At 37.4% G+C, this 14012-nt stretch overlaps 1 protein-coding gene across 1 annotated transcript in view; it reads right to left on the bottom strand.

The window, feature by feature from the left end:
• Rnls (renalase, FAD dependent amine oxidase) overlaps window positions 1–14012 on the bottom strand; it is a 252975-nt gene that overhangs the window by 109920 nt on the left and 129043 nt on the right. The gene's annotated exons all lie outside the window — the stretch shown is intronic.

Raw genomic sequence — 14012 nt, 5'->3', positions numbered from 1 at the left:
TATCTTGTATGGTAACTCCTGTAGGTCTCACAGGGACCGACAGATAATAACCTTTTTTCATGTGGGTAGCACCTGTATCTCAACCTCTGTAAACATGTTTAGCTCATGTCAAATAACCAACAAGTAGCAAAGGCAGCTAGACAATTAAATATTTTGAACTCTTTGACCTCTGAGAGATGGTAGAAAATGAACTTTATTTCTGTTACAAGAATTGTTCCAGGACTAAGATGCACCAAAAAGCAAAGCAAAGCAAAACAAAGCAAACAAATGAACAAAAGAACCAAAAGAGAACAGAGACTAGCCTCAGAGATAAAGCAAACCACAAAGGGTAAAAGTGCGTTAGTGTTAAACACAGAACTCTATGCAGCACTTGATGTGAAGTAGTTTGCTTCTTCTGCTGTTCAAATTTCTTGGTCCATTTCTATGTCTCAGGATAATATGAAAACATGATATTGAATTTATTTTCCAAGCAAGGGGCCTAGGACTAGAAAAGAAAATAGAATTCACATTTCTCTGGACAATTCTGTAAGAAGCCTTTTTTGGTTTGTTTGTTTGTTTTCATGTTAATTGGCTGATGAGTGATTTGTTTTTATTCATTTATCTTTCTTAGTATCGTTTGCAATAAATATACTGGTATAGATGTAACACCATTAAATACATTGTGTGCGGTGTCTGAATGGCTTAGCTGTATGTGGAGCACACAATGATGGCAGAGACTGATAAGCAGGTCCATATGGTTTTGATGCTTCGAGAGAGTGGTGGGTGGATGTTATCCTTTCTGTTTTGTCCCATTCTCAGATGACAGTCACAAACATGTAAACACACATAAAAGAGAAATAAAAGGGACATCCAGATTTCCAGAATTCCATTACCTTGCCTCTGGGGTATGTGGCTGTTACAGAACTGGGTCAAATGCCAAGAGCACTGAATTCAAAGGTAGGCTCCCTGAAGTGAACCATCTTTACATAGCATTGGAGAAATAGCAAGCAAGACCTCACTGGACAAAGAAGTTACACTGTAGGCAGTGGGTAGTCACTTTGGGAATTACATTAATTGACAGTAGCCTGAGTGCAGAAGAGCAGAGTGTCATTGGAGACTAAAGCAGAATTTATATCTCATCAAGACGAGAAGCTAGTTGGTCACGCATTTCCCCCACTGGGGATACTTGTAAACATGCATGTTAGCCATGATCGATTGCACAGATGAAGGTTTACTAAGTACTATCTTGGTGTGATGAAAGAGTTAATTCCCTCATTAATCTTTTCTGGCAAGAGCTGGCTTATGGAAGATTACATTTGAAAACAAGGAATTAATTCACCAGTCGGTGTAGACAGACAAAGTGAGACAGTGGAAATCAAGGAGGGCTCATGGTTTGGGACTGTGTCCTGGTGCCTGTCACCACACTCCCCAGCAGGGCCACTCTGGGCAAGGAACTGAAACTCACAGGGCATTTATTCCAATGGGGAGGAAACAGTTTTATTTAGACATCTGACACAAAGTTAAAGTTGACACATAGAAAGATCTATCTGTATCTTGAACTGTAGTTCAAACAGTAGTTACATATAAAATATATCTGTAGCTTGACCTTTAGTTCAAATAGTAGTTATTAATTGCTACATCGAAGAAGAGCCACTAGGCAATCCATAAATATTAGTTTCCTGAATAGAAATGTTAAATGAACCTGGAATCCAACCTGGTCTGCCTTAAAGCATTAAGAAGGATAGGGTGGCTGGAATCATTTCCTGAGCCCAATCCCAGTAATCAATCTGTTCTTTTGTATTTTTGGTGTTATATCTAAGGACTCCTTGTTACTATAGCCACTTTGATATGTAAGCATGATAATTCCATCTTTTTACTTTAATCATTTTTTTGTCTTTATATTTGAAGTTTGCTTCTTTTGGAAATACGTAGTTATGTCTTGCTTTTTAAAGGTTTTTTGTTGTTGTTTATATTTAATTCCATTATTTGTGTGGTTGGGTATAGGTCTATAACAGTTTTCTATACTTTGTCCCAGGTTTCCTTGTTTCTATTTTATTAATTTTTTGGTACTGAGTAGTTTTTATGACCTACTCTATTATCTCTTATTGATTTATGGTCTATAACTCTTGACTTTGTTATTCCAAAATCACAAAAGTCCAAGTTTTCAAATCAAATATCAGTGAGAGATGGGGGCATGACTCAGCGGTTAAAGCACAGTGGCTGCTTTTCCAGATAACTAGGTCCAATTACCACTGCCCACATGGTGGCGCACAACCATCTGTGTTCCCCAGATCCAGTGAATCTGACACCCTCTTCTGGTCTCCATGGATACTGCACACACAGAGAAATACACACAGGAACAATAACCATACATATTAAAAATAAAATAAGCTAAAAGATACCAATGAGGTTATAAATCTGACCATCCATAAGAACTCTACGATTACATATTTTAGCTCCAATTATTGGTGAGGCAGCAAAATGAATGACCTGGAAGAGTATGCTTAAGTAAGTATTTATAATTCATAATGTTTTTAATGGGACCCCCCCAAACCAAAATCTATTGTATTCAACCAGTAAAACTGGGTGAAAGTCCAAAAACTTTCACGTAATACTATGATTTTTCTGTTAATATAGACTAAGTTGAGTTGGGAAGCAAAGAAGAAACATTCTAAGGTATTTATGAAACCTAAGACTCATACATCTTATGGCCAAGACCTCTGATTGATGGATTGATACAACACAGAAAATACCAATGGTATACTTGTTCTGAGCATTACTAGGTGTACAAGACAGTGTGCCATAGCCATGGGGATTCTGAAAAAATGACTAATATTTGACTTTTGATATTAATCATGTGATCATTTGCAAGCTGGGCTGCCTAATCACTTTCCTTAACAGTATATTGTCTTAACCCATCAATTTTGATGTTATCAGGTATCATCTAGACATGGTAATATTTCTTCTATAATATTCTGATAGGAGCTAAGCATTTATAAAGTTATCTACAATTAATGGAATATAATGTAATTTTACTGCTCCTATTATTTCTTTGTGTGTATGTGTTAGTGGAGACAATAAATGTTAAATAGCACAGGTGTAATAAAGAGATGAAGATTCCAGCCCTAGATCCCAGATATGCATCTAAGTAGCTTTTTGAACATCCAGTAGTGATCATTACTAGTGTCATTAACAATAATTTCTAATTAAGAGTAGCTAAGGATTTAGAACAAACTTCTTTATTTAGGAAAGGTAATGGAAGTTTTAAGCCCCTCCTCTCAGCCCTGCCAATGAGAGACTGCTGCTGACTTTGTCTTTTTCTTTCAGAGGCAAATGAGCAAAGAACCAGGACACAAATCAGAATAATACAACACAACCTTTTCATCACAGGTTTGTGATTTTTTTTCTCTGACACAGAAGTCTTCAGAAGTCTGATGTTCAATATGGTTGCTTAAGTAGAACCTACTGTTGCTTAAACTGTATGACAAGGTTTTTAATCATCAATGCTTTCCAACCATACTACATAGCTAACTTAAAAGCAGAGTGCATAATTTTTTGAGTACTGAGGCCATATTAGAAATCTTTTTCAAAACCAAGTGCTAATTCATTGATATGTTTTTCTAAGACAGGATAATGTATTAATGGATATATTTATATCAAAACCAAATGAGGCTTGTTGCTTAAAATATCACAAAAGAATAAAGATATGTGCATGTTATGGGGGAAAAAAAGAAAAGAAGGAGGGAAGGAAAACCAAGGCTTAGATTATGAAGAGACTTAGATAAGAAACTGGAGTCCCCTTCAAATCTGGTATTGGTTCAGAAGCTCTGTAATTCTTAGTTCCTACCCACCATTATTTGCTACACATATTGAAGTATTTTCTCTACAACATACTAGCTATGAGTTCCTTGGATATTCAACATTTCTAAGTCTGTTTCCTTACTAACAGACTGGGCACAGTAGGAATAATCTCTAACAGGCTATATTGTGTGGGTCAAATAGGTCATGGTGCAAAGTTCTGAAAAGCAGACTGTATAATTCAATCATAGTGGATGCTGCCTAGACAATCATTTGCCGGATTGGCTGAGAAGCTCATCTGTGATCATCTATCTACCTTCTTACTTCCACATTCTGACACCTTACTACTCAAACAGCAAAGAAGAATCCTGGGAATCCAAAGACAGAAATCACAAGGATAATGAGGCTTCTAGGAGGTGCATACTGTTCCATCAACAAGGGGGAAGGCATCCAGTATAACACTCTGGACACACAGGGAACCTTCCCCTCTGTTTAGGCCCTTCTGTAGTTAGAATTTAGATCTCCTATGTATCACCATTGTCTTGAATGTAAAAAAAAGCTAAACACTAAATGTAGAGACAAATGAAGGTCATATTACCCATTTGGAGGGTAAAACAAACTAACACGGAAAATATACATGTAAATCAACAAATAAACTATCTGGAGACAGAATTGTTAGAACTAATAGAGTACTTTAAACAATCACTTTATTTTAAGAAAAATCTTGGGAGTAGCAAAGACATGAAACAGGGAAATTATTATGACAATAAAATAGCTAAGAATTTTAAGTTTAAAATTTCTAGGCAATATAAAAAGCAATATAGTACCTGTTGTGATATATATGTGATCTATCTATCTATCTATCTATCTATCTATCTATCTATCTATGTATCTATCTATCTTTAATCACAAAAGGGACTTGGCTCTAGTACAGAAAGAAAAGGTTATAGATTTTCATTTTTTTTTTTTTGACACAGGGTATTATATAGACCAAACTGGCTTCCAAGTTGCTATATAGTTGAGGATGAACTGAACTGCTGATCCTCCTGCTTCCACCTTCCAAATTCTGGGAATTTTGGCATAGACCACTATATTAGCACCCCATAGAGATGTTTTAGAGTATTAAACAAGATAAAGCAGTTAAGATGGCCTAATCCAGAGTCTACCATACCAGGAAGGAATGCTATCCTGAGGAGACATTTTCATTATTGTTATGACCATATTGTCTAGTTTTTGGTAAATGAAGACATGATATATTCACAGATTGGTACTATAAGCAAAGTGTCTCAACAGGCAATCTATCTGAAAGGTCCCCAACCTAACTCTAACCTGATGACATTGAGGAAGAAAGAAACAAAGAGGGGGCATGAGAGAAGGAGGTGAAGATCATGGGACATGGACATGACACTCATTAAAGTTAGGGAAGATGGAGCAAGGTGCAAGAACATAAGTATTGGTACAGTGAGAAGGTAAAGAGGAAGCTCTCACCTCATCAATGACCAGGCAGGAGCACTTCCTGGACTGATGGTGAAAGCTCTCTAGAGTTTAGCCTGGTAACTTTCTGCCTTCATTCAATAAAGAGCAATGTTACCAGAGACTTGTGGAGACCATTCATGTGCCAGGTGCCACCCCATCCTGCCAGCAGTGAACTCATTCTGCGGCTTCTTGTTTCTTGTCCTACAAAGTTTTCCTATTGCTCTTCTGGATCAATGATAACTATGGACCAGATGGGTCTCCCGGACAGTACCAAATTAAAATTAGAATCACAGCGCTCTGCCTTATAACACATATCAAATTTATAGTTTTGTTTTTAGCAAGTTTTATATCTTATGTTAGACTGGACAAAACCCTCCCATCTGTATTTATTAATTGACCCAAGTATCTCATGTTTAATTTCAGTGAGAAATCTTGCCAGGCTACACAGTGTTATATGTATCCACAAAACCCAAGATGCAAACAACCCCAGCCCCTAGTGTCTTTTCAAGCTGTTTCTCTAAAACTATCCTTTGGGCTTCAAGTTGGCCTTTGTCCCTCGGATTGCTGCCATTTGTCTCTATAACAGGCCTGAAGAGAAGAATTCACGATATCTGGGGATCCATTTCTAGATTTTAGAAAGAACTCATCCAACTAAATGTCACACTTCATTATCATTAAGGGCCCGATTAAAAAAAATAATCAGTTTGCAGATACCATCTACATTTTCATTCTATGATTCATACAAGGTTGAGGTTTGTAATTTCAAGACCAAAATGTTGATAAGGATGTGCATAGTATTGAAAGGGGGTGATTTATTAATGGAGCATGCAAATAACAGAGCTGGTACTGACAGCAGTGTAGAGGGTAATGTATAATTTATAACAAACAAGAGTAAGAATTGCACATTAGGTCCTGCCTGAGAAAACACTTGCTTTCACTAAGGCATTTCAGTGTTCTCTCTTCTAACCAGGAACTCTTTGTGGGGCACCAACAGATGGTTTTCTGTCCCTATTGTTTGCTGTGTGACTACCCTGAAGAAGCATCAGTCTGCATGAGGGAGGCACTTGTGTCTTACCTGTCTGCCTCTGCAAATTTTCCTTAACATTTTAATGTAGAAAAAAGGTGCCAATAAAAGATTGAATTTAAAGCATTAAACAGGAAGTTAAATGTATAATTGAAAATAATGTATGTTAAAACCTAGACATTTATTTAATAAAACTCACTACAATAATTGTTCCTAATGTTTGTATTTTATTAGGAAACCCAATGGAGAAGTTCCCTGCAAAGAATTTCTAGATCCCAGGATAATAGACTGTCATGGAGACTGCTGGAAGACTTCCCAGTTCTTATTCCCACATCTTACTTTCTAATAAAACTTGTATCCATCACAGCATCCTATTAAGCCCCATATGATTCATGTCTTATACAAGGCTAACTTGCTCCTGGGTTTCAGGGAATGGGGGAAGATGTAATTAAGTTCAAGTCAACCATGAAAATACTATTCTGGTGCTCACAGATGCTCATGAGGTCCAGTACTAGCAATGGGATGTGTGAGAAGGCCTTCTGGTATGTCCACAAGCACATTTGTACATGTGGAGGCACAAAGGGAGCATCAGATCCCCTGGAGTCAGAGATTCGCGTGGTATTGAGCTACCTAGTATGGGTGATGGGAACTCAATCTGGTCCTCTGTAGGAGCAGCAAAGCCTCTTAATTACTGAGCTATCTCTCCAGCTCATTTAAGTAATTTTAAACAGAAATGTGTGCCACTTAATAATGAAGACCTCATAGCTTATTTATGGGCCATTTGTCAATTTTCTGGAGCCTAACATCTGTTCCATCATTCAAATGCCACCCTGTGAGGATTTGTTTATTACTGATAACATAAGGTAATTTCGTTGAGTGTATAAACTGATGACATGACTGCTCCATGGTATGATTAGGGGGAAAGCTTTTATTACAGATATGGGAGCGAGAACAGCTAGGGGCATCTGGATGAGTCCAGAGCAGAGAGAGAAAGAAGTAGACCGAACATGGCCCAAGGACTAGACATGACCAGGGCTACCTGTGAGAGGGGAGAAGAGCAGGGGAGAGAGAATAGAGAACACACAGTAAGAGAAGTAGCAACAGAGGCTACAGAGAACATAAGTAAACTGTTGGGACTTCAGTTCTGGATTTACGACTGGTATAACAGATAATATAAGGCTGGTAGTATTCCAATCTGAGCATGCCACGACTTCATTTAATTAGATTCTGCCCAGATAGGATTATGAAATACTTATAATAATGTATCATCATGGATGTTCTCAGACACAAAGGAAGAAGACTCTGACTTTGACTTCAGTCAAATGGGTGCTCTGCATAATTGTAAGCTTACAGGCATGGCTGACTCACTGACCATTTCATGTTTACTTGGATAATAATTTCCATTTGTCCTTTGTTTTGAAAAACAATAGCCATTGCTGTTGTTTTCCTTCAATGCTTGTCTCCCATCCAAGTCATTAGGTATTTGCTGATAGCAACAATGATTATATACTTTCTTATATTTGTCAAGCTGAGGAAAACCCCATCCTATCACACAATAAAATAAAAATCTTCCCCTTCATTTTTTACCAAGAAAAGAACAGTGACAGTTACTATAGGAAGTTAGCCCACACCCCATGCCCTGATATTCAGGACAGACTAGACCTAGTTAATTTCCCCCTGGTCTCCTGGGATAAGGTATGGTGACTCAATAGGACCTCACAGGAGTACACTAAGAATGACAGTTCTTCAAGTTAGTTGTAAATTTGTACAAATTTAGAGAATACTGACCTGACTCAATAGAAAGGAAATCACTGCTTTTGTTTTGTTTTGTTTTAGCTTGTTTGATTTTAGAATCAGATGCTATAAATAAGAATTTCAGTGTTTTCTTTCCATTGGTTCCACAAGTTATGTATATTCTTATGAGACTGACAGATCATGAGGATGTTCATTTTCATATCTGTTCATGTACCCATACCTATTTTGGGGAATACCATTTATAAATTCCTAGATTTAACAATTTCTCTAATAGAAAAAAAACATCCAGTCAATTTTCCCTTCTAATTTTGCTGCATTCTTATCTATGCAGTACCCACGAAAAGGGAGTTTAGCAGCTCTTCCTCTACATATATATATATATATATATATATATATATATATATATATATATATATATATATATATATACATACACACACACACACACACAAGTTGATGGCATGAATTGAAATCATGCTGGAGGGATCATGGTAAGAAAGGGGAAATTCTCTCTCTCTCTCTCTCTCTCTCTTTCTCTCTCTCTCTCTCTGTTTTGATATCAGCATGTGTCAAGATTTTCAAAAGTGTGAAGGGAAAGTTAGGGTCTTAGGCCTCTCCCAGTATATCTGCAGTGCTCAACACTGCCTTCTGTTGGAGAAGGTAAATGCTAATCTGGCCATCCTGTTTAATGATCTGGAGTAAGTGAAAGTGATTCTGTTCCCAGGGAAGCATGAGCAAACTCCCTTCCTGTCCCATCCTGCTTGATAGGCATAGCAGTGAAGGCTGCCTTTCTATGTTGTGATTCTGGGGCATGTTTCCTGGGAGATTCACTTCTGAAGCACTGAATAATCAATCAGACAAGCATTTACAATGGGCTCAAGATGCAACAGCTGCTTTCAAATGTTAGGGAGTATATTCTGTAACAAACATAGAAAGAATATCTTATTGGGACTCCTGAAAAGGACAGGCACTAGCAATGATGCATTATTTATCTACTAATCCAGGTCAAAGTTTCATGTGTGCAAGGAAAGAAATGGCCTCTTGTAGAATAGTCAGCACAGCTAATATACTGCATGCCTTCCCAAAAGCTCTCTGACAGAGGTAACAAGCCTGCACAACATGACAAGAGGCAGGAGCATGTCTTTGAACTATAGATCCTGATCAGAAGTTCTTCTCCAGAGGGAGGATCCTCCTAGTTTCTCAAAAATATTACATACAAATTAATAAGGAGTTAGTATATTTCTTACATGTAGGACAATGCATTTCTGTGGGGAATTTTGTTGTTTAGCATTTTCAGAAAAGTGGAGGAAAGCAAGTAGTTAAGTGATACAAAGTACTAGTCTCTCTTGAGTGTCATTGGTTATTTACATATATGTATATATATTTAATTTCAAAACTTGATTCAGAAAGTGTTGTCTATGTATGGCTCACCAAAATTAGTTTTCTTTTCATTCATGTTTCAGAATAAAAATCAATAAATATGAATAAAAAATAAAGTCTTATTTTAATGCTCAGAATCTTACTGGGACTTAAAAAAATTCCTACTGATTTATTCTCTCCACTTTTCTTTCTTATCAGTCTGGGATAATTCATGATGTATTTTTTTCCTTACTCTGTGACTCTATGACCATCCTCTTCACTAACTTCTTTGACATCTCTCTTAGTTTCCAGGCTTTATTATCCTGTCTCACTGTCTCATAGATCTTTCTGTCTCTGTTTTCCCATAGACAGTTCCTTCTCTTTTTGAATCTGGGTTTTCTTTTCATGGTCTGCACCTCATTCCACAGAATTCTGTGCCTTCTTTTTATTTCTGTTTTTAAAGTTCTCTTTCATCATGCCTGCTATAAGCCATTAATTCCATTTCTGCTCATACAGATACACGCAACCCCAGTAGTGAGCTGAAGGAAGATCTTAACATCAGGTATCCATTAGACATCTCTACTTCATACAGCTTAGGTCGGAGTAAGTACAGCCACCTGTGAACTTGGCACTTGTCTAGGCATGGTGTGCCATCACTTACTAGTTTGCTTTAGAGACATCAGATCCTTTCCTCAAACCTCCCCTCCATACCGATTACTGCCTCCACAGTTTCTGTCCAGTAGCAAATGCACCACAAAAAGAGTGTTGGTTGACTACAAAATAGCCATTAATTAAGTACCAATTATTTTGAGGCATAAAGGAACACCAATAATACTGTACTAGTGTCTTAGTTATTGAGGAAATGAGTGAAAAAATTACAGAGAAAGAAATCATAGCAGGATTAGTGAGCACTATTAGGTCTCTAGACAGGAAGTAGAAAAGAAGGGTACACATAGAATGAGGAATAGCGGAAGCAGAGCAAACAAGTGAGAGTCAAGATATGAGAGCTTTGGATAAAGGATGACTGAAAGGAGCTGGTAAAGAGATGCACAAATAGCCCAGAACAGTCTCCTCTCTTCGGAGGTTGAGTCATAGAAAATCTGCAATAGGGTAGTGCGTGTTCTCAGGGAGAAGGAAAAGAAAGAAAATGTGTTATGGAGAGAAAAGAAAAAAAAGGCACAAAGACAAAAGAGACACAAAGGGGCAGGAACAGTGAAAGACCAAGGTGGCCTTTTATGTTTGCCTTGGGTATTATATAAACAAGGAAAAGCTGCAGAGAGGATCAAGATTTGAGTGAAGATTGCATGTGAGGCTATTTTCTCTGCAGATTCTTGTCCTCTTCTGACTTGGGGTAGAAGCTGAAGTCTCAGTGTGTTTTCAAACCTCAAATGGAGACCAGATGTTGGAAAAGAAGTATGGGGCATACTCCTTAATCTCAAATGAACTGAAACCAGGGCCAAAGTATGGGAATGTTCCATAATCTCAAATGGTGAGCTAGAACTGGGGGGGGGGGGCTCGAGTATGCATATATTTCCTAACCAAAACAGTGAGCTAGATAGGGGCCATATGTATATGACCTTGCTTCCTGCTGCAAAAGACAAAGCTTTTGCTCAGTTCAGGTAAGCAACTTGCAAGAAACCTAATCCACTACAAATTGTTTAGATAGAAGAAACCCTGGTTTTTATTTTAGTTTTATGTTATTTTATTTCATGTCAGTATCTTGCATTTTTTTGACAACTAAATAAGATTTTGTAATTGAGAACCTGGCGATTGAACAGAAAGGATCCAAATTCAAAAGCAGGTATGAATGTTGTATTTCAGTTATGTATGATACTGACAAAGAAAGAAATACGAAGACTCAAATTCTTCATCTATGTATATAACATGTGTTTTCCTAGTAACTGGCTCATTGTTAGGGTTTAAAATTATAACCTATTGTTATGCACCATGACCAGTATAATTCCCTCCACCTCAAAGGCATGAATAACCCACTAGTGTTAGTTTGAGTTGAACATTCTCTAGGAGTTGCTAGATTATGTATTAATCAGCCCATTGACAGTATACTTGTGGTAAGAGTTTAGTGCGGGTTTTCTGGAAGGAAAGAGTGCCATCACCCCAGGGTTAAACCCACTCTAAATAGGTATGCCCATAATCATGGAAACCAAGGGTTAGATGAAAAATCCCACCTCCATCCCTGCCAATTTGTTTCCATAATTTTGGATCTGTGATTTAGAAATCCTGGTTTTTAAACAGGAACTGCTTCCTCTAAATGATACAGTAGAAGTGTCATGACACCACAGAGCAAAATGTTCTCCCATGGTTAGGATCAATATAAGGAATAGGATAGAGTTGGGGGTTCCAAAATTTCCTGCAGAGCATGCTCTCTATAATCTAAGGCCTCTCTCTGGGCCCATCTACCAATAGTTCAACTCTGGGGAGCAAACATTTAACAAAAGAGCCCTTGGGAGATATTATAAATCCAAACTAAAACAGAAATCTTTGTTGACCTTTTCCTGTGAAATTTGGGTGGCATGGTGGGAAGAAATACATACTGAGCTGATTTTGTAGATCCAGTGTTTTCTGTGGGTAGTTTTTTCAGTATGTCTGGAGAAGTAATAGAAAGTTCCAACTTCATCTTCTTTTTAAAGATATGTTCTCACATTGCAGCCCAGTAGGGACATTATTCTTTAGGAGTCTGTTGGGGTTCCATTGAGAATGCTGTAATAGTCCCATAGCCCTTTGTACCTGTTTTCAATGGTTAGAATCCAGAGAGGCCAAGTATATGATTTAACCTTCAAACTTCCCCAAGATCAACTCCTTAATGAAAGTCATAAAATCCAACCAAAAATTATTAACAACTCCAATAAACAGAGGTGATTAGGTCACTCAGGGGAAACATAACAAAGCCAATTACATCTCAATGTGGATAGGTTTATCATATTTCTTTACCTTCCATTAACAAAGAAGCCAGGAGTGCCTATTTAAAAGTGTGGGAGTGAAAGTAGGATATGTGTAAGAATGGCTGAGAATCAAGGAACAGAGACATACTTATACTTGATATACTTCTTATATTTGAATGGTATCATCTATATAAATAGTCATTATATTGACGTTTAATAGACACTATCGTCTTAAGGTTTCTATTGCTATGCTAAAACACCATGGCCAAAAGAAACTTGAGAAGAATGGGTTTATTAAAATTCAAAACTCTGTGGTCACACTCCATCACCAAGGGACAGCAGGAACAGAAAGAGAAGTCAGAGCAGGAACCTGGAAGCAGGAACTCAAGCAGAAGCCATGGAGACACATTGCTTTCTGACTTGCTCCTCCTGGCTTGTTCAGCCCTCTGCTGCCTGCCCAGGGTTACCACTACCCACAATGGGCTGGACCCTCCTACATCAATTATATTAATCAAGTAAATGCCCTACAGACTTGTCTACAGGCAAATATTATGGAGGCATTTTCTTAACTGAGATTCACTCTTTACAGACAACTGTACCTATTACCAGTTGACAAAAACTAACCAAGAAATATTGAATGCTATCAACTCTTAAGCACTATGGTAAGTTCTTGGCAAAGGTTGAAGACAAAATGATAAACATGAAAATAAGGAAAATAACTTTTGTCCTCAAGGACTTCATATATGAATGACAAGAGGGACACACAAAATTGCCACTTTAAAGGCATTGGGAGAATGGCTTTGAATGCATAATAATGATATAATATAGGGGATGGTCCAGCGTACAATAGATGAATATTGCACTTAGAATATTGCAGGTGTGGAAGTAAGCTCTGGAATGTTCATCACAAGGCTGGCATGTAAAACAGAAATGTTATATATGTCTGATGTTTTCTAGGAAATTTATGGAAATAGAAGTTCTTAACCTAAGGCAATAAATTGAAGGATTTTAAAGTCTATACAGGCAAAGTTATTACTGTAACTGCCTCTAGCTTCATGGTCTTATAATTTTAAGCCTTTCTCCCTTGTCTTTTTCCTTTGAGAAAATGCTGGAGCAGATAGTTAACATGTTATTTACATTTATATTACTAAAAATCCCTCCCAATAATTTATTTTGCAGAAAACAAATAAAGCCAAAGACCTATTAAATCACCGTACTACACTACAGCAAGTCATCATTGAGTCCTTTTTTGTTTGAAAGTGAATACCAATATCCACCTCCTCAGTAAAGGCTGAGGAAGGCCCAAGTGACCTTTATTCTAGTAAATTTAGAGGATTAAAGGAGGGAAGATGCTATGTTTGGTGTCACCAGTAATAACACTTGTTGGCAAAACATATCATCCACATAATTCTCAATATTTGGAAAGGGTGTCATAATTGTCTTGCTGATGGAGACCTCTTTTCTCTTTCAACCAAGTGAATTACAATTGCTCCACAGTGTTTCTCCCCATGTTAGGCATGGCATCCAAAGGTGATCAAGTCTGTCACTACAGGGCTTAGACAAACACCTGAGGTCCAGCAGATTAAAGTTCTTTTATGGCTTTCTTGATGTATACATACAGCATTCTTTTCTTTCTTCCCTTGACAATAAATATTATGTATCTATTTGTATTTGATAATACATTTTCCTTATAGTGTCCGATACTGATAAAGGCTGTGAAG

Source organism: Phodopus roborovskii, unplaced genomic scaffold (assembly GCF_943737965.1).
Source record: "Phodopus roborovskii unplaced genomic scaffold, PHOROB, whole genome shotgun sequence".
Taxonomy (NCBI): Eukaryota; Metazoa; Chordata; class Mammalia; order Rodentia; family Cricetidae; genus Phodopus; species Phodopus roborovskii.
This window is presented reverse-complemented; position numbering and strand designations above follow the sequence as displayed.